This window comes from Nannospalax galili, unplaced genomic scaffold (genome assembly GCF_000622305.1).
Source record: "Nannospalax galili isolate Female #2095 unplaced genomic scaffold, S.galili_v1.0 scaffold710, whole genome shotgun sequence".
Taxonomy (NCBI): domain Eukaryota; kingdom Metazoa; phylum Chordata; class Mammalia; order Rodentia; family Spalacidae; genus Nannospalax; species Nannospalax galili.
In genome coordinates, this window is record NW_008328349.1 from 53,939 (window position 1) to 78,170 (window position 24,232).

General features: G+C 45.0%; 1 protein-coding gene across 3 annotated transcripts in view; it reads right to left on the bottom strand.

Moving 5' to 3' along the window:
* The window catches only part of Caprin2 (caprin family member 2), a gene marked incomplete at its 3' end in the record, with an annotated part of 49,673 nt that extends 48,899 nt beyond the window's left edge, over positions 1 to 774 (bottom strand). Inside the window, 1 exon segment of one of the 3 annotated variants that reach the window (XM_017796525.2) lies at positions 569 to 774. 3 annotated transcript variants of the gene reach the window in all.
* Positions 775 to 24,232: the final 23,458 nt, after the last annotated feature.

The window sequence follows — 24,232 nt, forward strand, 5'->3', positions numbered from 1 at the left end:
GCGCGCAACTTATGTAGGCAGCGTCCCGACCGACTCCGCCCATATACCGCCCACTTCCTGTGTCATGCCCCGCCCTCGCGCACGTGCTCCCCTCAGGACTCTCTCCCCCTCCACCCCAGCCACCTGCTTCCGGTTCTCGCCCAAACAGGCACACCCTGCCTCCTTCCGGTGTTCCCCCTTTTTCCCCACCCCACCCACTCTGGCGTCTTGGGGCTCCTCGGCCCGCCCCCTTCCGGTGCCTCGGACCCCTTGTCCCTAACAGGTCCTTTCCGGTGCTCCGTCCCGAGGGCCTGCGCCGGGACTGTGCGTTCCTTGCTTTGGTGGGGACATGGCGCGTGCTCCGAAGGCTGTGCACAGCACTGGCACCTGGTGGCGAGTGAGGCCAGTGGGTTAAAGCCTGCCGTAGCTGGAGCAGCGACCTTGAGCAGGTGACTTCAGTGCCTGGAGAAAAGGTAACAGTCCGTGTGCAGAATGGCTGTGAGTTCGTTTAGGTGCGCACTCTAGAATGTGAGGGTACCTTCGCCACTCTTCCCAGAACCTTTTCCACTGCAGAATGAGGAAGGATTACCTTTTCCTGTAAGAGTAGAACGCCCCAGGACTGCAGAGCGGAGCAGGTGGATGGGGACGTGTGCGTCAAAGCTTCCTGGGAAGGAGGTTTTTGACGTTTTGTTTTAAAGCCTGGTGTGGTGACTTACTCGTGTCATCTCAGCACTAGAAGGCCTGGACAGGACCCTACCGGAAAAAATATAAATTAGATGGAGGATGGATGGATGGATGGATGGATGGATGGATGGATGGATGATAGATGATTGATATAGATGATAGCTATATATAGATAGATGTTAGATGCATGGATGGATGGATGATGGAGGATTGATAGATGATTGACAGATGATTGATAGGTGATAGGTTATTGATATAGATGATTAGATGATAGATAGATAGATGATAGATAGATAGATGATAGATAGATAGATAGATAGATAGATAAATAGATAAATAGATAGATGATGGAGGATTGATAGATGATTGATAGGTGATAGGTGATTGATATAGATGATATAGATAGATGATAGATGGATGATAGATAGGTAGCTGCATGGATGGATGGATGGATGATGGAGGATTGATAGGTGATAGGTGATATGGATGGATGGATAGATAGATAGATAGATAGATAGATAGATAGATAGATAGATGATAGATATATGATGATTGGTAGATAGATAGATTTTTTTTTAATCCAAGAGTGATAGCGCCCAGCACTCAGAGGCAGAGTCAGGTGGATCTCCATGAGATTGAGGCCAGCCTAGTCTACACAGTGAGATCCAGGCCAACTGGGGTTACAGGGAGACACTGTCTCCAAAAAAAAGGGAGATGGCTCAGCAATTAAGAGCACAGGTTGCTCTTGCAGAGGACCTGGGTTCAGTTCCCAGCACCCACATGGTGGCTAACAAGTGTCAGTAACTGCAGTTCCGTGGGTTCTGACACCCTCTTCTGGCCTCCATGAGTTTGCATACATGGTGCATTCACATACATGTAAGCAAAACACTCATACACATGAAATAAAAAATTAAAAAACCAAAAAAGTAAATAAATGGTAACAATAAAATAAAAATCAATAACTTGTCCCAACTTGTGTCCAAATATTTCACCAAATAGAATTCTTTTAGGTCCTCTCCTTCAGGCAGGCAACGATAAAATTACTTAGACTAAAAATAATAATGCCAGCCAGGCATGGTGGTGCATGCCTGTAGTCCCAGCACTTGGGAGGCAGAGGCAGGAGGATCTCTGTGAGTTCAAGGCCAGCCTGGTCTACATAGTGAGTTCCAAGACAGCTGGGGCTACAGGGAGACCCTGCTTCAAAAAAAAAAAGACAATAATAATAATGATGATGATGATGATGATGATGGTGATGGTGATGATGCCAGGGCTGGAGAGATGGCTCGGTGGTTAAGAACACTGGCTGTTCTTGCAGAAGACCCGGGTTCGAATCCCAGCACCCACATGGTAGCTAACAACTGTCTGTAACTCCAGTTCCAGGGGATCTGATGGCCTCTTCTGTCCTCCTCAGGCATTGGAGGACATGGGTGCACTTACATACATGCAGGCAATACACTCATACATACAAAATAAAAATAATAAAATATTTTTTGGGTCTTTTTGAGACAGGGTCTCCCTGTAGCCCCCAGCTGTCCTGGAACTCACTATGTAGACCAGGCTGGCCTTGAGCTCACAGAGATCCGCCTGCTTCTGACTCCTGAGTCCTGGGATTAAAGGCGTGTGCCACCACGCCTGGCATAATAAAATATTTTTTTAAGAATAACAATGCCTTGCATGGTGGCACATACCCTTAATCCCAGCACTCAGGAGGTAGAGGCAAGCTGATCTCTGTGAGTTCGAGGCCAGCCTGATCTACATAATGAGTCCAGCTGGGACTATAGGGAGACCCTGTCTCAAAAAACAAACAAAACCAAAAAATAAAAAATAATACACTCACTTCATTCAAAGACATTGGTTGGACACCTGCTGTGCCGGGAAACATGGTCGTAAGTGTGAGCAAGATAATTCAGCCCCTACCCCCCTGGAACTGAGTGGGAACTCATAAAAGCTGCAGGCAGGTATAAGTAACAAGACAGTGAGTCTAATAAAGCAGATAAACAAAAATACTGGTCTTAACATGGGATAATTTGATTTCTGAAAAATCAGCCAGTCTTTGCCTCTCTTGAAAATGTGCAGGTCTTAAATAGGCAATGTCTGGCAACAGTCAGGTCCCTGCAGGGATGGTAAAGCTACAGTCACTTATAATTGATGCAGTTGCTGGTCCTTGATACTGGATAGATTAATTTACCATAAAATTTAAAAGCTGGTAGCATCTGAGTGGAGAAATGAGATGATCTTGAATATTTTGTTATAGATGCTAGAAGTCTGATTGTCAGCACCCTACAAGACTGTATAGAGAGATGAGGTAATGGGGGGATTGAGGGAAATGTCAGAAGGCCAAGGAAAATGGAGACCTCAGGGAACATGTAAAATCCCCCCAGAAAAGCCTAACAGCTAAGAACGCTGGGAAATAGACCCAGTGCAGCTTTCTACTTAGGTTGTTTGAAATACTGTACTTTTGTGTACTTTCTCTTTTTTTAAGATTTATTTATGTTTATGTGTATGAATGTTTTGCTTGCATGTATGCCTGTGCACCACGTGGGTACAGTGACCTCAGAGACCACAAGAACTGAGAGCTGCCACGTGAATGCTAGTCCTCTGTAAGTGCAGCAAGTGCTGTTAACCACTGAGCCGCTTCTCCAGTCTCACTTTCATATTTATAGGCATCTCTTCACATATATAATAAGAGAAAGTTTTCGTAAAAGTGCAATAGACGTCAGGGAGGAAGAAAATTTGCCATAATCACATACATATGCATAATTAATTTAATTAGTATACAGAGTAATGGGTTTCAGCCCAGTGTGGTGGCACACGTCTTTAATCCCAGTACTAAGGAGACAGGAGAAAGAGGCAATTGCTATGAGTTGAAGGCCAGCCTGGTCTACAAAGCAAGTTCCAGCTGAGCCAGTCAGCCAGGGCTACATAGTAAAACCCTGTCTCAAAAAAAAGATTGGGTCTTATGGTTTTTTCATACATAACGTCATTACATTTTGCTCTTATTCAACCCTCCAGTGACCTTCCCCATCCCTCCCCCCCTCCCCCGTTGATCCTTGTTGGGAGCCTCTGTTATACAAAGTGGAAGCCCCTTCACACCGGACAGCTCATGCAGCTCGGGTTTATGTGCTGCGGGCTCCTTTCATAGTGGGGTGTCTTCCTGGCATCTTTCCTGTCTCTCATTTTGAAGTGTCCGCCACAAATGCTATAACATAAACATGGCCTTTGGCTCTAACAGGTACCATGTCTTCCTGTAATTTTTCCTAGCAGACAGTAGTCTGGCAGAAACCCACTTCTATATATAAATACAGTGCCTCACAAAGCATCTAACAGCCAAAGCTTTTACCACTACCCCCATGGTATAAATGTCTTAGAGATTTGGGCTGCAGAGAATTGGGCTGCAGAGAACTGGGTTGCAGACAATAAAGCGGCCCAATCTCTCCGGGGGGCACACTCCCTTGTTACCGACCCACGGACACCCTAGCTTTCGCCATCTCCGTACTCTTCCCTGCGTGGTTCTGTGGCCAGGAACCTTGCATCCTGAGGAAGAGTACACGGGTGAAATAGAGACGGGATTTCGGCTGAACAATGCTTCAGTAGCAGAGGAAGCTGTCTGCACCAGAGACCCGGGACTCGAGCTGCCGGGAAAAGCCTGCCGGGCATCCACAGCCGCGGCCAGAGATGCCTGTGGTCAGACCCACCAGCGACTAGCCAGGTGTGGCAGGGGCCCCAAGATCCAGGGGCCCGGAGCAACCCCGAGATATCCACGCACACCACGCCTGAGGCCCATAGAGACACGGAGAAGCCAACGGGACCAGACCAGCTTTCCTCCAGACGCACAGCGGGAGAGCACGCACACACCTACGAATCCGCCCTGCCATCCCGAGAGTGCGCGCAGGGACCCCAAGCGCCCAGAGAGAGCGCATGCCCCATAGATCCTCATTTCAAATATTTTTGAGAGAATTCCTAGTCTCTAAGATTAACATTTTCTTGGCTTTTGTTTGTTTTTGAGACAGCGTCTCCCCATAGCTCCAGCTGACCTGGAACTTGCCACGCAGACCAGGCTGGCCTCAATCTTATAGAGATCCACCTGCCTCTGCCTCCTGAGTGCTTGGGACTAAAGGCCTGCCCAGTTTTTCTTGAGTTTTTGAGACAGGGTCTCACTCTGGAGTTCAGGCTGTTGTGAACCCACTATGTAGACCAGGCTGACCTGGAACCCACTGTGTAGACAAGGCTGACCTGGAACCCACTGTGTAGACCAGGCTGACCTGGAACCCACTGTGATTCTCCTGCCTGAGCTCCTTAGTGCTGAGATTACAGCTGTGAACCACTGTGCCTGCTTTAAGATTAATATATTTGTGAGTTTATATTTTTCAATAAAATTATGATCACATTTCAGTAGCTTTATTTATACCATTTGTGGTGTTGGGATGAATACACTGATTGTGTTTTATCATTAAGTCCCTTTGCAATAAATGTCCCTTAGGTGAGGGGTAAGTAGGGTTGCTGGCCACCCAACCTGTGGCCCTTCCCTATTTTCCTTTCTGAGGTCCCTCCAAGCTGCCCATTTTAAAGTGCTACTTTGGATTCTTTTTCTGATTAATATCAGGTGCAGGCCTGTAATCCCAACATTCTAGAGGCTAAGGCAGCAAGATCATTGCAAGTTGGAGGCCAGCCTGGTGTATATAGCAAGATCCTGTCTCATAAACAAACAGGTGGCTGGGGAAATGGCTCAGTCAATAAAACGCTTGCCATCAAGAATGAGGACTTGAGTTCATATTTCCAGGACCCACTTAAAAAAACAAGTGTGGTACTACTACAGTAGCAATTGGAGAAAACTCTTTCTAGTCAAGAGAAAAGAATCTTGGGCCTGGGTGGAGACCTACTGTTCCCAGCCAGGTTAGTCACCTGGCTATGGGACTACCCCTAGGAAGGTGGGTTCACTGTACAAGATAGGCAGACTAATTAGTTCTTTAATGAGATACTGTATTTTTCCTGCCCTAGATCCCCACCTCCTGGTGCAGTAGCTCACTGGGCCAAAGATATGCAGCTTCATAATCGGACCACTTCTGAAGATTCAAATAAGCGTAACCTCTCCTTTTGTCTTTTTTCCTAAGCACGCTTTCCCTAACACTTTGGACTGTCCCAACATTCAGGTTTTTCACTCTTTCTCTAAAGCTCCCCTCCTGGCCTTGTGGCTGACCTTCGTACTGGCTCGAATGGCATGGCTTTTTCTGTTTCCTTTCTCCATTCTCCTCCTCCAGGCAGCGTCTGAGATTTGCAACTTGCCTGCCCTGGAGGTTTTTCTTTAATTCTAATAAACTTGTCCTTAAGCTTCTATTTGAATCCATTCTTAAAGTCTTTTTTTTTAATTTTTATTATTTTTATTTTATGTGTATAAGTGTATTGTCTGCATGTATGTGAGTGCACCTGTGTCGTGCAATGCTGCGGAGGTCAGAAGAGGGCTTCGGATTCCCCTGGAACTGGAGTTAAGGATGGTTCATAGCCGCCATGTGGTTGCTGGAAATAAAATCCAGGTCCTCTGCAAGAGAAGTCAGTGCTCTTAACCACTGAGCCATCTCTACAGCCCCTATTCTTAAATTCTTTTATTGAGACTAAGAGCCCCAAGAGGGGACCCCAGTTTCCCCTGTATCCATAGCATGTGTCTGTAACACCAGGGCTGAGGAGATAGAGACATGATGATGCTTTGGAGTTCACTAGCCAGTCGTCAGTCTAGCTTAACTGAAGAGCTCCAAGTTCAGAGAGAGAGACTGACTCAAAAAATAAGGTGGAGCACAATTGAGGAAGGGACCCAGTGTTGATCTCTGACCTCCACACATATGCGCGCCTAGGAACGTGTATATATACCAGTAAACAAATGAGAAACTTGGGGCTGGAGAGGTGGCTCAGGGGTTAAGAGCACTGACTGCTCTTACGGAGGACCCAGGTTCAGTTCCCAGCACCCACATGGCAGCTACAAACCATCCTGAACTCCAGTTCCAGGGGATACAAAGCCCCAGTTCCAGGGGATACAAAGCCCCCTTCTGACTTCCATGGCCTTGCACAACACAGGTGCACTCACATACATGCAGGCAATACACTCATACATGTAAAATAAAAATAAATTTCTAAAAAATGAGAAACTTAATCAGGTGAAGATGCAGAGAACAAGTACGACTTCCCCTAAGATAACTGAGCTTTTTAATTGACGTAAATGTTCCCTCACTTGTTTCACATTCATCATAATGTTATTTTTCAGGCTACTGGAAATTAGCCTCTTTAAAACCATGCTGCATTCATTAAAGCTTTTGTATTAGGGTTCTCCAAAGAAACAGAACCAGTAGAATGAATATATACGGATAGAGATTTACAGCTTAGCTCACAGGAATGAGTCCAAGTAGTCCAACAATGGCTACACCACACTGGAGAGGCTGAGAATCTGTAGTCGCTCAGTCTACGAGTCTGGATGTCTCAGTAGTCCCAACCTGGTGCTGAAGATCTGACGAATTCCAAAAGATCAGCTAGTCTTCAGTCTACAGCAGCAAGACGAACTCACCAGCTAGAGAGAAGGCAAGCAGCAAGAAGTCAGACGTTCTCCTCTGCCATGGCCCTTTATAAGAGCTGCCATCAGAGGGTAACACCCACATTTAGGGTGTGTCTTCCAGCTTCAGATGATCCAATCAAGAAGAGCTCTCTCACTTCAGTTAATCCCAGATCCAATCAAGTAGACACCCAGATTAGCCATCACAGCTTTAAAGTAGATGTCTGTGCCTGAATAAATTTAGTGACTTACTTGTTCGAAAGCTAGTATTTCCCTTAACTGCAGCAGGAGTCCTGAGAGGGTGATGTTCTTCCCAGAGATTAGCAACCTACAGGCCCTGGAGAAGAGCAAATTAAGATCCTGATTCGCTGGGAAGTAGAAAAGTGCACACCTCACAGTAGGTTCTTGAAGGCAGCCAAAGGAAGGGAGGTGGACCTTGCACAGGATTCCTAAAACAAGGAAGCCCTCGTCTCAAAAGACTGCACCTCGCCACTCACATGCTGTGCACTGCTAGGGCTGTCCAGTCTTCTGTGCACACGTCCGAGGAGAGAGTGCAGATGTTGTTGCAAACAAGCGGTGTGGTGCGGTCTGCAGCAGCACTTCCTGGGACGATGGCTTTTGCCCCCCCCCACCTACCACAGCTGTCAGCATATTAGTTGCATTGTAACAGCCAAAGTACCCAACATCAACCTAAAAGAAAAAGCTCATTTTCGTTCACAGTTACAGAGGCTTCATTCCACAGACCCTTGGTGCTATTGTTTCTGGGCCTGTGGGGAACATTTAGCAGAGCAGAACTTCTTCCTCATGGCAGCCAGAAGCACACTGAGAAGGAGGGGCAGGGACTGGACACAACCATCGAAGGCAGTGTGGTTGTGCATTCCTGTAATCTCAGGAGATTACCAGAAGCAAAACCACTGTTGTTTACATAGTTAGTATCAGTCAACAGCCTGTGCTAAACAGGAAGACATGTCAAAAAAAAAATCAAAGTCACACCTCTAGGGACCTACTTCCTCCAACTAGGCCATAGCTCCTACTAACCCACCAACTGTGAATTCACCCATGGATTAATACATCAGGTTAGCATCCTCATAATCCAATTGGTCCTTAGTAACACACCAGCTGAGGACCAAGCCTCCAGCACATGAGCCTTGGGGTACATCTTATGTTGAAACTATAATAGTTCTTATTTCCAGAACATCTTTTTTAAAAAAATATTTTATTATTTTTATTTTATGTATATGAGTGTTGTTATATGCCTGCATGTAGGTAAATGCACCCATGTCGTGCAATGCCCACAGAGGACAGAAGAGGCTGTTGGATCCCCTGGAACTGGAGTTATGGACAGTTGTTAGCTGCCATGTGGGTGCTGGGATTCAAACCAGGGTCTTCTGCAAGAACAGTCGGTGCTCTTAACCGCTGAGCCATCTCTCCAGCCCCTCCAAAACATCTTTTAGAGTATGATAACACTCCTTCACAGCAGGATGTGAGATGTTTGTTTGATATTTAAAACAAAATTTAGCGGTAAGGGAGCTGGTGAGATGGCTCAGTGGGTAAAGGCACTTGCCACATAAGCCTGACAATCTGAGTTCAATCCCTGGAGCCTTCATAAAGGTGGAAGGAGACAACCAACTTCACAAAGTGGTTGTCTGACCTCCATATGTCGGCCATGGCATGCATGTACCCACACATCATGCACACACACACACACACACACACACACACACACTAATTTCTTTAATGAAAATTTGGGACTGGGAAATAGCCCAGTGGCAGAGTCCTTGCCTCGAATGCTTGCAACCAGAATTCAACTCCTACACCACCAAAAATAAAGCTGAGCATAATAGGCCACACCTTTAATCCCAGCACTCAGGAGACAGGTAGGCAGATCTGTGAGCTCAAGGCCAGACTGTCTACACTGAAAGTTCTGGGGCAGCTATAGCTACATAGCAAGACCCTGTCTCCAAACAACAAAAACAACAACAAAACAAAAGAATTTCTTTGAGGCTGCTGAGATGACTCAAAAGGTGAAGGCACTTGCTGCCAAGCCTGATGATCTGAGTTCAAGCTCCAGGACCCATGTGGAAGGCACAAACTGACCCCCGAAAGTTGTCCTCTGAAGAGCTAGAGGGCAGAAAAGAGTCGGTAAAGAAAGAACGTACAATGTGTATATAAGTCGTTTTCCTGTTGCTGTGCTGTACCTGACAAAAGTACAGGGAGGGAGGGAGGGAGGGTGGGTTAACCATAACACCTGACAAAAACCACCTTAGACTGGAATGTTAGTCTTTTGGCTCCTGCCTATAATTACAGCACCAGCAGGCTGAGACAGGATTGTTTCTCGTTCCCTCTCAGCATGGGCTAAAGAGTGAGACACCATCTCAAAACAAAACAATTATATTTTTTTCTCTAGGGGATGAAGAGACACTAGTGGAAATTGGGGTTAATAGGGTGTAAATGAAAGAGGAGCCACTAAATGAACGTACAAGCTGATTGACTCAGCCTTCTGCCTCTAAGAGGCAGAATTAAAGCAAAACAGAAGTGTTTGATTCAAATATCGAGTAAGATACCAGTGTCACCAGCCTGTGCACCTTTGCCTCAGCCATCACCTCCCACCCAGATCAAGACCACATTCTCCAACTGGGCCTATCTTCTTTGTTTAAAGTCTATGAGTCAGGTGTGGTGGTACATGCCTTTAATCCCAGCACTCAGAGGGCAGAGGCAGGCAACAGAAGACAGTATGGCCTACATACTGAGTTCCAGGAGAGCTGGGGCTATAGGGAGACCCTGTCTCAAAAAGAAGAAAGAAAAAAAGTATCGATGGCTCCCCATTATTTTTAGCATTTTTCCCCTTTTTTCATGTGGGTTTAAAAGATCACACTCAAAGCCTGATGCTTGCAAGGCAAGCACTTTACCAAGTGAGCTGTCCCTCTAGCCTCTCTCCCCTCCCCCACCCTCTTTTTGTATAGGTTTTTTGTTGTCAATTTTTTTGAAATATGGTCTCACTATATAGCTCAGGCTGGCCTGGAACAGATATCTGCCTGCCTCTGCCTCCCAGGTGCTCCCAATTTTTTGTGTGTTTTTGCTTTGTTTTGTTTGTCATTTTAAGACAGGGTCTCCCTGTAGCCCCAACTGGTCTGGAATTTACCATGTAGACCAGCCTGGCCTTGATCTCACAGAGATCCACCTGCCTCTGCCTCCTGATCCACCATACCTGGCTTTTTCTGAGTGATTTTAAGAAAGGGTCTCATATAGCCCAAGTTTGCCAGGAATTCACTGTGTAGCCAAGGGTGACCTTGCAATCCTGATGCTCCTGCCTCCACCTCCACAGTGTTGGGGTTATAGGCATGTACCATCACACACAACTCCTCATGTGAATTTCACCTTGGTAAAATAAGTAAATCTGACCAGGCATGGTGGTGCATGCCTTTGATTCCAGCACTTGGGAGGTGAGGTAGTCAGACCTCTGTGAGTTCAATGCCAGCCTGGTCAACATAGTGAGTCCCAGGCTGCTGGGACTGCAGGGAGACCCTGTCGCAAAAAGACCAAAAGTAAAATAATAATAATAATAAATAAATAAATATGAAAATAAAATCTAAGATGGCTCAGCAATTAAGAACTGGTTCTGCTGTAGTAGAGGACTTGAATTTAGTTCTCACCACCCACATTGGTTGTTTCACAGTAACCTATAACTCCAGCTCCAGGGGATCCAGTGCCCTCTTCTGGCCTCCTTGGGCACCTCCACTCACATGCACACAAATCTACATAGACATATCATTAAAAATAAAATAAATACATTTAAAAAGTTTAAATAATAAAGCTACTAGGTTTCACTTCCTGCTAGTGAGACAGATTGATTTTGCAAACCTGTAAGATGTTCTGATCTTATTTCCTTATTTTGACCCTGTAAAGGAGGGTTTGCCTGCAATTTACAGCCAGACCTGTGTGGACATGTGTCTTCTTCAAAAGGTCAAAGTGGGTCTGGAGGTGTGGATCAGTGGTAGAGAGGTTGCCAGGTATGCCCAAGGCCCTGGGCTCCACCCCCCAAAATGCGAAGTGGGCAGGGGAAGAAACATTATCTTTTTATAGCCACCCCTAGAGCAAAGGTTAGGTACAGGCAATGGTGACTTACAGGGCAATGCTGGGCTTGTTCGCGGATCTGAGTTCTGCTTAGCAGCAGGCCCGTTGGTAAGGCTCTTCCTCATAGCAGCAACAGTAGGTAACAAGGATCATTTCTGGGAAAGGACAAACTTCTCTTAGATATTTGGGAAATGCTACTCAGTTATTTTGTTGTACATATGATTTGTCTTCTAGAAGAAAGAACTGCACTTCCCTGGATATCCTTCATGGAAATACTCCTGAGCTCCATGACCTTCAGTTCTCCCAGGTGACTTCAGACACACAGTCATTGCCCTTCCAGCCCCAAACACCACTGGAGCCTGGCAGACATTTCCAAGAAGCACTGCCTAAGCATAGGAGGGTGGCACAAACCTGTAATCCCAGCAGTTAGGAGTTGGAGCGGCAGCACTGCTGGGAGTCAAGGCCAACCCGGCCTATACCGTCTCAGAAAATAAAACATGAAAGAAAAGGACTGGATGTGGTGATGCACATCGTTAATCCTAGCACTTGGGAGGCAGAGACAGGCAGATGTCTGTGAGTTTGAGACCAGCCTATTCTACACAGTGAGTTCAGATCAGCCAGAGCTACATAGTAAAACCCTGTCTCAAAAAAAAAAAAAAAAAAAAAAAAAGCCTGAACAAAGGGGAAGTTGGAAAGCTGTAGGCGTTTCCTCGTGTGCTTTTGCTGCATCTCAAACTATCCAGCCGTCCTGCTCACTGTTATTCCTGCTCAGCAGTCTGGACTGGCTCAGCTGAGCAGTCTTCTTTGGGCTTGTTCACACATTGTGGTCAGCTGCCAGATACACAGGCAATTGGCTAGTCTCATTAGGCAGTCTTAAATAGCTCTGCTTCTTTTCTGGCATGGCCAGTTGTCAGTTGGGCCCTTTGGTTCTTTTTCCACATGGCCTCATCTTCCTCCAGACCAGGCTTGTTTAGAATTCACAATGTCAGAGACAGTGTCAAAGAAAGTCACAACACCAACCAGTACTCAAAGAATTTTCCAGAGCTCTGTCTCTTTTGATAAGAGATGTGCCGTGGCTAGTTTTGCAGACTGTTGCAGGCTGCAGGTACAAGGCCCATTTGGCCACAGATCCATACAGTGATATTGGTCTTTACATTAGCCATGTTCTGAGTCGCTCTTCCATCTGATTCCATGTGAATTCAGTACACAATATCTGCTCCACTGATTTTTTTCTTATTTTTGAGCATGGCTATGTATTCAGCTAGAACTACAACAAACTTATGATCTATCAGTCAAATTGGGACTTCTGAGAAAATGTACTAGAACACCAAGCACACTTCTTCAGACACGCTAACAGGAAGAGAAGTCTGGGAACTGGAGAATGGCTCAGAGATTAAGAGCTCTGGCTGGTCTTGCAGAGGACCTGAGTTGATTCCCACCACCTACAGGGTGGCTCACAATCACCTGTTACTCCAGGTCCAGAGGATCTAATACCCTCTTCTGGCCTCCATGGGCACTGCATGAACATAGTGCACCTGCATACATGCAGGCAAACCTTCATACACATAAAATAAAATTTAATAAATATTTTTACAAAACTAAGACCTATATAGCAAGTTACAGGTCAGTCAGGGCTATATAGTGAGACCCCATCTTAAAAAACATGCATGCGTGCACGCAGACACAGATACACACACAGAGTAAGAAAACCCCAAGGGAGGAGTGGCTGACTAGGTACTGTTCCCTTAGCACTGCAGAAAAGAGCAGAACTTGGGCATCCATTTGGAACCACCGAAGAGACCAGGGGACTGCCCACCCAGCATCGAGATCACCAGGAGGGTTTGCTTGTTCCCACTTCGAGTCCACTGGGTGGACCTAAGAATTTGCATGTCTAATAAGTTCCCAGATGCAGCTAATAACACAGTTCCAGGGGCCAGACTTAGAGAGTCACTGTTCTCAGGCCCCAAAACCATCAGAATCACCTGTGAGGCTCAGAAAGTACAAAGGCCTGTGCCAGAGCCCAGTTAGAACTTCCAGAAGTGCGACCACAGGGGTCTGCTCATTGGCTTACTTGACACTCTGCATTACCTCTTGGTGGTCAACAGGTGGTGTTCCATCGGCCCAGGTACCCAGACATGGGTAGGAACTAGTGCATGCTGTAATCCTAGTGCTTGGGAGGCTGGTGACAGGATTACCACAAGTTTGAGGACCTTCCAGAGCTGTATAGAGACCCTGTCTGGATGGCTGGGAGAGTGAGTGAGGAAGGAGGAAGAGAAGAAAGCCTGTCTTCGCCTGTAATCCCAGCCCTCAGGAAGCTGACCCGGGTTTTAGGCTACCAAAGCTTGTCAAAATGAGTCATTTAGACCCACAGAGCATCTTCGGAAGTCAAATGTGAACTCTTGTCTATGCTAATGTTTTATTTAATCCCTGATGATATTCTTTGGAGACTATCTACCTTGGTTTCTTAGAAACATAAAAATGAGCACTTTTGTAAAGGAAGGTCTTACAATTCTAAGAGGCAAATAAAAAAGTTCTGACAACCATATAAATCATTGGGGCATTTCCACGGCAACACAATAAACATTAAAAACAGCCTAAATGGTACTATCATGAAATTCTCAGATTTAGCTCTAGGAAATTAATGATTGCGCTTATACAGATCTAGCAGTAGATTGGTAGTCCATATGCCTATGAAAACTAAATAGTTTGATCTCTGTGAGACTGTGAGCCTGGTCTACATAGCAAGTACCAGATCAGCTGAGGCTACAGAAAGACCTTGTCTCAAAAAAAAAAAAAAAAGCCACAAAAAAAGAACTGAATAGTTCATTCACTCATGAGGCAGAGGCAGGTGGACCTCTATGAGTTTGAGGCCAGCCTGGTCTACATAACAAGATCCTGTCTCATAAAACAAAACCCAAGGACCGGGTGTGATGGTGCACACCTTTAATCCCAGCTCTCGGGAGGCAGAGGCAGGCGGATCTCTGTGAGTTCAAGGCCAGCCTGGTCTACATAGTGAGTTCCAGGACAGCTGGGGCTAAGGGATACCCTGCCTCAAAAAGACCAAAGGACAAAAACAAAACACAAAAAAAGAGTAAACATTAAGCCTGGTCTGATGGCACAGACTAGCGGTCCCGCCCCCAGAGAGGCTGAGACAGGAGGATTGCTTCAAGTTCCAGGTCATCATGTGCTACATGGGCTAATAACAAGACTGTTTCAAAGAACAACAAAAGATGTAATAGATTTTCCCAGGTAGGTATTACTTTCCTGATGCTCTCAGTACACCATGAATGCATGTGTATCCGTGTGTCCGTGTCGGGATGAGTGAAGGTGACCACAGATGCTGGATCCCCCGAAGCTGGGGTTCCAAGTGGGTTAAGAGCCACCATGTGTGTGCTGGTATCCAAATTCTATTTTTGTTTTTTCTTTTTTGAGACAGGGTCTTACTGTGTAGTCCAGCCTGGACTCACCATGTAGACCAGGTTGGCCTTGAACCTGTGGTGATCCTCCTGCCTTTGCCACCTGGGTGCTGGGATTACAGGTGTGTGTCACTACACCCAGCTTATACATTGCTTTTTTTGCAACCTATTGTCTTTTTATGTGTGTGAGTGCTTTGCCTGAATGTATGTAAATGCACCATGTGCGTGTAATGCCCATGGAGGCCAGAAGAGGGCTTCAGAACCCCTAGAACTGGAATTACAGGTGGTTGAAAGCTGCCGTGTGGGTGCTGGGAACAAACCCAGGTCCTCTGTAAGAGCAGCCAATGCTCTTAACCTCTGAGCCATCTCCCCAGCCCCTTTCAGAACCTATTCTCTTCATAATTATTTAGCAGAATTGAAAGTAGAACATGATTGGTTGTTTTTTAAAAAATATTTTGCTAAAACAAGAAACAAGGTTTCCCTTCAATTATGTTTTCCATCTGTGAATTATAAACTCAGTAATGTAGCTGTGAACTGTGTGGCTTATCTTCATCTTTTCTTCATTCCCATAATGCCTTCTCTGAGTTCCGGCTAGACTTCTTACTAATAAACTTGTGAATCGGTTCACCCTGCTTAGCTAAAATGAACTGCCAAGCTTGGCTTGTTACAGATTTGTACAAGGGAAGAAAAGGTCCCTTAACCCTCCATGATGGCTCACCTGGAGAGATTGGCTACTTAACCCTCCGTGATGGCTCACCTGGAGAGATTGGCTACTTAACCCTCCGTGATGGCTCACCTGGAGAGGTTGGCTACTTAACCCTCCGTGATGGCTCACCTGGAGAGGTTGGCTACTTAACCCTCCGTGATGGCTCACCTGGAGAGGTTGGCTACTTAACCCTCCGTGATGGCTCATCTGGAGAGGTTGGCTACTCTATAATTTGTAGGGTGTTGAATTCAGTATTTCTGAAATCAAATCATGATAAGCTATGAGTGACCCAAATGGAAGAGCACAGCCCATATTCATTAATAAAACATAAAACATCATTTCATCATTCTGTGGGTGATGAAGAGTATGCAAATGCAATGTGAAAAGGAACCTAATTGGAAATATTGCAAAATTATTTTCAACATCATGTGTTAAGTGGAGGGAATGCTTTGATTGCTAAGCAGGTAATAAAGTCAAAGTTGTCAGCTCAATTAAAATCTGTGCAAAAGCTTTATAAATTGCTTATTTTCTAATATCATCACAACATTCAATCATGGACCATTTAATAGGAAGAGAGTTCAAGTTTAAATGAATAACAGCCAAGTGGATGAATTGAATACATTGTTCAAAAATTTCTCAAGTTGCACTTCATCTTTCACTAGAGGGCTAAAATTATGGTCCCCAGAATACAGTACTTTCCCAAGCACCCACTTGACAGTGAGTAAGTATTTGGGGTTTGAGGGTATTATGTGTGTTTTAAGATGTCTTTTATTTTTAATTTGTGTGTGTGTGTGTGTGTGTGTGTGTGTGTGTGTGCAGATGCTGGTGGAGTTCAGAAGTAGGCATGGAATTTCCTGGAGCTGGAGTTACAGGTGACTGTGAGCTTCCAGATATGGGTGCTGGGAACTAAGCCTGGGTTCTTTGCGAGAGCAGTTTATGAACATGTACTGCTCTTACAAAGAAACCTAACTCAGTTCCCAGTACCCACATTGGATAGCTCACAACTACCTTGTGCTAATTACCTTTCTTTTGCTGTGATGAAACACCATGACCAAGACAACTTATAGGATCTATTGGGCTTAGGACTCCAGATTGAGGAGTCTGTCACGGCAGAAAGGCACGGCAAGAGCAGAAACCTCAGCATTCATAACTTCAAGCACAAGAAGCAGAGAGAGTAAGTGTCTCAAAGTGGGGCAAGGCTAGAACTTCCAAAGCCCACCCCTAGTGACATGCTTCCTGTAGCAAGGCCACACCTCCTAAAGGTTCCATGACCCTGTGAGGAGCTAGCTAAGGGTGGGCAGTTAGGGCAAAGTTAAGAAGGACGAAAGGCAAAAACATTCTCACTTAACTGATGGAGTGTGTCAAGACAAGACCACACACCAAATCAGACTACTGGCCTGACAAGACCATCAGTCAGACAAGATTATCTGTTTAGTTGTCTCTGTCCTGGCTGGAGCCATCTGGGCCAAAAGATAAAGTGTGGGAAGAGGGGCGCTCCGAAAGAACTGGCCCAGCAGTCGTCTGGAGGTCTACCAGCTCTGGAGACCCCACAGGGAGTCTTTAGCTTTTGCTCCTCATTTTTGGACTCGATAAAAGCCAGACCACATCTTTCTGAGTCTTTATTTCATTCATCTCTGGGTATTCAATTCTTTGTCCACCTCTGAGAAGAATCCGGAGTCTAAGGCGATCAGCCCTCAGCTCTTCCCCTGCCCACAACTATACTCCCCAAACAGCACCACCAACTGACTAAATATTCAAATACTTGAAGTCTATGGGGGAATATTCTCATTCAAACCACCACATATCTGTAACTATAGCACTAGGGAATCTAATGTCCCTTCTGGCCTCTCCAGTCACATGCACTTGCATGTACATGCACATACCCACACACAGGTACTCACACATAGACATAATTAAAAAATAATAAAAATAAGCCAAGTGTGGTGGCACACTCCTTGGCGAGGCAGAGGCAGGCGGATCTTTGTAAGATTGAGGCTAGCCTGGTCTACATGGTTAGTTCCAGTTCCAGGCCAGCTGTAGCTATTAGGAGACCCTGACTCAAAAAGACACCCCCCCCCCAAAAAAAGCTTTTTACAGCTGAGCATGGTGGTGCATGCCTTTAATCCCAACATTTGGGAGGCAGAAGCAGGCAGATCTCTGTGAGATCACATATCAAGTTCAGGACATCTGGAGCTTCAGGGAGACCCTGTCTCAAAAAACAAAAACAAACTATAGAAAAAATAAAAAGATTGAGTGAATTAAGACATATAAAGCATTTCTGCTGGCTGCACCTGCCTGTGTTAGGCAGCTTCTGACAGAGTTTTCCCATGATCCCCAATTCTTGGCTCAGATTCCCTTTGAGTTTGGATTGGAATCTAAGGACGGCTTCTGACACACAGAATATGGCAAGAGCAATGGTGTGATGATAAATTCTTTATATCAATCTGACTGGGCTAAAGGATGTCCAGATACCTAATAAAAACATATCTGGATATGTCTATGGAGATGTTTCCTGAAAAGATTCGCATTTGAATGCATGGACTCAGAGGAGAAGAGACTCTCCAATGTAGTGGGCATCACAAAATCCACTGAGGCCCCAACAGAAGAGGCAGAAGAGAACAGATTTACTCTCTGCTTTGAAATGGTAAAGCTGACTCCATTTTACTCTAGCTGACTTTTGCTTTATCCTGTGTTTCTGCCAGCCACTCCCACTGCAGTCAGCCAGCCAGAACTGGTCCCACAAAGGCTACACCTGCAGACTCAGGGCATACATTGTTTCTACAATACTGGGAAACAACTAGCCAGGTAACACTTCCTCTCCCAGCTATACAGAATGGAGTTTCTGGAATTCTGAGAAACTTATTTTTCCTGTCAGAGTCCCCTGGAACTGGAGTCTGGAGTTATGCACAGTTATTAGCCATTATGTGGGTGTTGGGAATTGAACCTGGGTCCTCTGGAAGACCAGCCAGTGCTCTTAACCACTGGGCCATCTCTCCAGCCCTGTATGTATAATTTTTAAAAGCTGAAATTTCTTTCAAAACATTTTACCAAGTGATACACTCTTTTAAGCCCAACTCTTGGGAAATGAATGCAAAAAGAGTGAGTTTGAAGCCAGCCTGGGCTATACGGGGGGGAAACTGGGAAAAAAACTTTTTTGTCTTTTTGAGATAGGATCGCCCTGTAGCCCCGGCTGGCCTAGAACTCGCTATGTAGACCAGGCTGGCCTCAAACTCACAGAGATCCTTCTGTTTCCGCTTCCTGAGTGCTGGAATTAATAGCATGTGCCACCATGCCTGGTTTGAAAACAATTTTTTAACCAGTTTAAGGATTCATAAGTGAATCACATAATCTTACACAACTCTCACCAACTGGCACTAGTTACAGACATCCTGCATGCTCCATCAGTATCTAAACCTACATCAGACATGGCTTCTCTAAATTTGTCAAATCCTGAGTGTCTAGAGTGAACTTATCTACCTGGCTTTTACCTTTTCCAAACAGCTTGGAATATTTAGATATGTCTTTTGTGTCTTTAGGAAGAGCATACCATACATCTACTTTATAATTTTACCTTTAAATAATTAACCCAAGATATCAGCTGTTGCACAGATTAGTTGATGTTAAAAATATCCAAGAAATAAAGAAATAATATAAAAATTTTTTTTAAAGTATCCAAAGGCTGAGTGTGGTGGCACAAACCTGTGATCCACAGGCACAGGCAGGACTGTCACACATTCAGAGGCAAGCCAGGCATACGCAGGAGTTCTAGGACAGCCAGAACTTAAGTTCTTAAAACTCTCAAGTCTTTGACTTTGCAGTCTCCATCCAGTCTTAAATGTCAGCTCATTTGTCAGAACCTTTGACTAAATCGGATGTGGGGATGTGTGTGTTGAACTAAATCACTCAAAATATGTCTGACCCTAAAAATTCTTCAATGGTGTAGTTTTGAGAAACTTTAATTTTTATTATTTTATTTATTATTTTTTTATGTGTATGAGTGTGTTGCCTGCATGTTATGTGAGTGCACCCGTGTCATGCAATGCTGCGGAGGTCAGAAGAGGGCATCAGATTCCCCTGGAATTGGAGTTAAGGACGGTTCGCAGCCACCATGTCGGTGCTGGGAACTGAATCCAGGTCCTCTACAAGAGCGGTCAGTGCTCTCAACCACTGAGCCATCTCTCCAGCCCCAGAGAGACTATTTTTTAGGGGAAAAAAGAAGAAAAAGAATTGTTCTACTTTTTACAAAACATGGTCAGTGTTGCACTTAGAGCTTCTTTTTTTTTTTTTAAGTTTTTTAGTTTTTGGTTTGTTTTTGTTTTTATAACAGGGTCTTACTATATAGTCCTGGCTAGCCTGGAATTTGTTACATAGACCAAGCTGGCCTTGAACTTACAAAAATCTACCTGCCTCTGCCTTCCAAGTGCTAGGAAAAATTTAAAATAAATAAATAAATAACCCAGGCACAGCCTTCAAAATCTCTGTGAGATCCTGGCAGCCTGGTCTACATAGTGAATTCCAGGCCAGCTGTAGCTACAGGGAGAGTCGTCTCAAAATCACACACACACACACACACACACACACACACACACACACACACTAATAATTAAGCACGCATTTCTCTGAATCTAGCACAACTCTGACACTAAAATGAGTGTACCATGAAACTGTTCACAAAACCAGTAGAAGCGAATAGACCACATTAAAAAACCTAGCTTAGGAACTAGTCAGGCTATTATCAATGGTAAAATCCTATTTGCTTTTTTTTTTTTTTTTTTTTTTTGGTTAATCTAGCTAAATACTTGTCAGTATTGTCTCCAGTTGCCTGGAACTCACTCCATAGACCAGGCTGGCCTCAAACTCACAGAGGATCCACCTGCCTCTGCCTCCAAATGCTGGGATCAAAGGCAGGCACCACCATGCCCGGCTAGGTTTTTTTTTTTTTTTTTTTTTTTTTTTTTTTACTTCTTAGCTATCAAGTCCTAAAATAAACTCCCCTCTACCTCTCTCCAAATTTGTCTGTCCAGCTGGGGCTACAGGGAGACCCTGTCTCAAAAGACCAAAAAAAAAAAAACCTTGTCTTCAACCTCCACATACACATGCACACACCACACGCACACTGTGGCCTGCGCCCACTAATAGGTAAACACAGTAATTAAATGTAAAATATAAATGCTTTTGAAGAAATAACTACTGACATAGCAGTAGTAAAGGTTCATTAAGGGAAAACTAGTTCCTTCTGGTCAAGAGGATGAAATCTCTGGCCTGGGTGGGGACCAAACATTCTAAGCTACTGAAAATGTTAAGACTTAATCCAGGTGCTGGTCAGTCACGTGGTCAAAGAACTGCCTCAGAAGACAGGACCACTCCTAGGAAGGTGAGTTCATCTTAAGGCATGATAAAGAGCTGGATAGAATTATCTCTTTAATGAGATACTGTACTTTTCCTTCCCAGAACTCCCAACCCCTAGAGCAGTCCCTATGAGTCACTATGGGATTCTGTTGGATCTGGCCACCTTAGTGAGTTGCGACTCAGGTACAACTTTTCCTTGTGCCTGACCTCCATGACTTAACTCAAATGGCATGACTTTTTCTCTTTCTCTTCATCTTCTACCTCTGAGCAGCTGCAGAGATTTACAACTTGCTTGCCCTGGGGCTTTTCTTTTATACTCTAATAAAATTGTTCTGGGGCTTCTGTTTTAATCCATTCTTAAATTCGTTTATTTATGAGACTAAGAATCCTGAAATTGTGATAACAAAAATCTCAATTAACTGGACACTTGGCAATAAAATTAGAATGGCAAAAATTCACTGAAGAAGCTGGAAATCTCCATGAACATGGGCCCACAAGCCTATAACCCCAGCATGTTGGAGGCGGGGACAGGATCAGGAGTTCAAACTTGTTCAGCTACATAGCAAGTTCTAGGCCAGCCTGGGCTATGCCAGACTTTGTCTTATAAAACTAGAAAAATTAGAAACCTGAAACTTAGAAACAAAGAAAAACCATTTAGTTACATGCGTTTACAGTCCTGAGTATGGTTAGGACAGGGAGTGAAAAGAGAAGCAGAAAAGAAGCCAACCCCCATGGTCCATGTTGCCCATTTATTAGTCCATGCGGGTGGGAACTGACCAGTGGGAATCAGCACAGCATCCACACTGATTTAAGCGGCAGGGGAGTACAGAATAGAGTTATTCTGGATGGTGTTTGTAAAGAACCTGGGGGCCTAATGAAGGGCCTGTTTTCTGAGCAGGTATCCCTTCATGGGTAAGTTCCAGAGCCATAGTTTTGAAGCAGGGGCTAACAATGCTCTGATAAGGCCGGTCAGAGGGAGTGGTGCTTTATGTCCAGTCAGGCTGTTTTCGTGCAATCTCCCTTTAGGTATGGACCACATGGCCTCAGTAGGCTAGAGCAGCATTCCAGCCTGTGCCCCAGCGCCGTCAGCATGCTAGACCAGTGTTCCACCCTGAACCCCCTCAGCCCCCTCAACATGCTAGACCAGCATTCTACCCCAAGTCCCCCAGGCCCCTCAGCATGCTAGACCAGTGCTTTTACCCTGAGCCCCCTTATCCCCCTCAGCATGACGGACCAGTGCTTTTACCCTGAGCCCCCTCCCTTATCCCCCTCAGCATGCTGGACCAGTGCTTTTACCCTGAGCCCCCTCCCTTATCCCCCTCAGCATGCTGGACCAGTGCTTTTACCCTGAGCCCCCTTATCCCCCTCAACATGCTGGACCAGTGCCACCCTGAGCCCCTCAGCCTTCTTGCATTTGGTGGGAGTTAAGCAATGTAAGAGTTCAGAAACACTACCAATTGTAGGAAACCAGGATGCGAGGCCCTAGGGTGAGATGAGCCTAAAACTTTAGTCCAGGCTACATTCTCTGCTAAAGAAAAGGGCACTGAAAACAGTAGTTCTGATAATCCCTGTCTTTCAGAACACCGCCAGACTGGCAGGAGGAAGCGGCCTGGTCCTAAGTGCAGGCTCCCTGCTCTCTGGGAAAGTGTCTTGGTCAACAACCCTTAGCTCATCTCCTTGTCCTGAACAAATAACTCAGCTATCCCTGGCTAAGAGATTAGGCCAGGTTAAAGATTCACTACTGAGCTAAAAGCTAAAAGTTTGCCATGCTTTTAGCTCTAAGAAAGAAAACACTGTGGCCAATAAATTACCTGTTTCTTTGTACCCTAAATCTTTGTATGTGACTGCCATATCCCATGTGACTGCTAGTTCCTTGGGATGTATAAAAACCATCTGAATTTTAAAATAAATCAGCTTGTTGAAAAGACACAGGTCCCAGGGTCCAAGACTCTGTCACCGATCAAGTCTCTCTGCCCTGAAGCCTGTAGGTCCCCTGCTAAGCAAAGCAAACCTGAGTCCTGACAACCAATCTGTTTAAAAAGCTCTGCCTGCCAGGCATGGTGGCACACGCCTTTAGTCCCAGCACTCAGGAGGCAGAGGCAGGTGGATCTCTGTGAGTTCAAGGCCAGCCTGGTCCACATAGTGAGTTCCAGGACAGCTGGGGCTACAGGAGACCCTGTCCAAAAAGACCAAAAAAAAAAAAAAAAAAACAAAACAAAACAAAAAATAACTCTGCCTTTTTAGGGGGCTGGAGAGATGGCTCAGCAGTTAAGAGCACTGACTGCTTTTTAAACCCACTTCATTTTATTACTCTTACAAAAGAAAGCACCCCTAGAATTTAGCAGTTTACAGGCAATGACATTTTATATCCCATAATTTCTGCCAGTCAAGAATCTGGAAGCACCTGGCCAAGAAGGTTGTGGCTCAGAGTTTTTCATGAAGGAGCCTGCAAACAGCTGGTCAGAGCTGCAGTTATGTGACGGCGAGGCTGGCTGGGAGATTCACTTCTCCGGCAACTTGGCTCATTCTGCAGCAGATGGCAGAGACCTTATTCCTAACCATGAGACTTTCCACAGGAGGCTGAAGTCTTTCTTCACAACACATCAGCTGCTTGCACCACAGTGAGTGATCCAATAGAGATGGGATGACAGAGCCATGTCTCTGACCTGACCTCATACGTCACATGAATACTTGCAGTATCTTACTGGCTACACACACACAAAAAGCTTTATTTAGTGGAGTAGGGGACAGGAATACCTAAAATAGGGATCGTACTGGAGGCCAGTCAACAAACCCCACTTGTAGGAATCTAACAATCAAATAATATGAAATTCAAATACAACCTTATGCATTAAAGCTGGGCACAGTGGTCCACACCTATAAACACAGCATTTGGGTGGTAGGGAAGGAAAATCACAAGTTCTAGGCCAGCTTGGGCAATGTTAAGAGATCCTGTCTCAAAACACCAAGGCTCAGGGATGAAGCTCAGTGGTACCCCCCCACTACCCTAGTAAATGCAGGGTCCCAAGTTGCTTCACCAAATAAAACCCAGCAACTTGACATATTAAGATATTCAATTATAATTTAGAATATTCAACAATAAGGCTGGTTAAGTAATCTTGGTATATCTGCCCAGTAGAAAATATTCAATTACTTGCTCATTAAATGATTTGTTCGTTTTGTTTGTATGTATGTGCAATGTAGGGAACTGGACCCAGAGTTCTGTGCATATGAGGAAATCAATCTACCACTGAGCTACATCCCCAGTTCATGTGTTCCAGACTTATTTGGAAAATGCTTACATGCTGATGCTATGTGATAAATAAAAATTGTGGGTTTTAGGGTTGGTGAGATGGCTCAGCACTTACTGCCAAGTCTGCCCTGAGTTTACTTCCTGGGACAGCCACATGGTGGAAAGAACTGACTCCCAAAAACTGTCCTCCTAAACTCCTCATGTGGGAACCCACATACATATATACACAATAAATA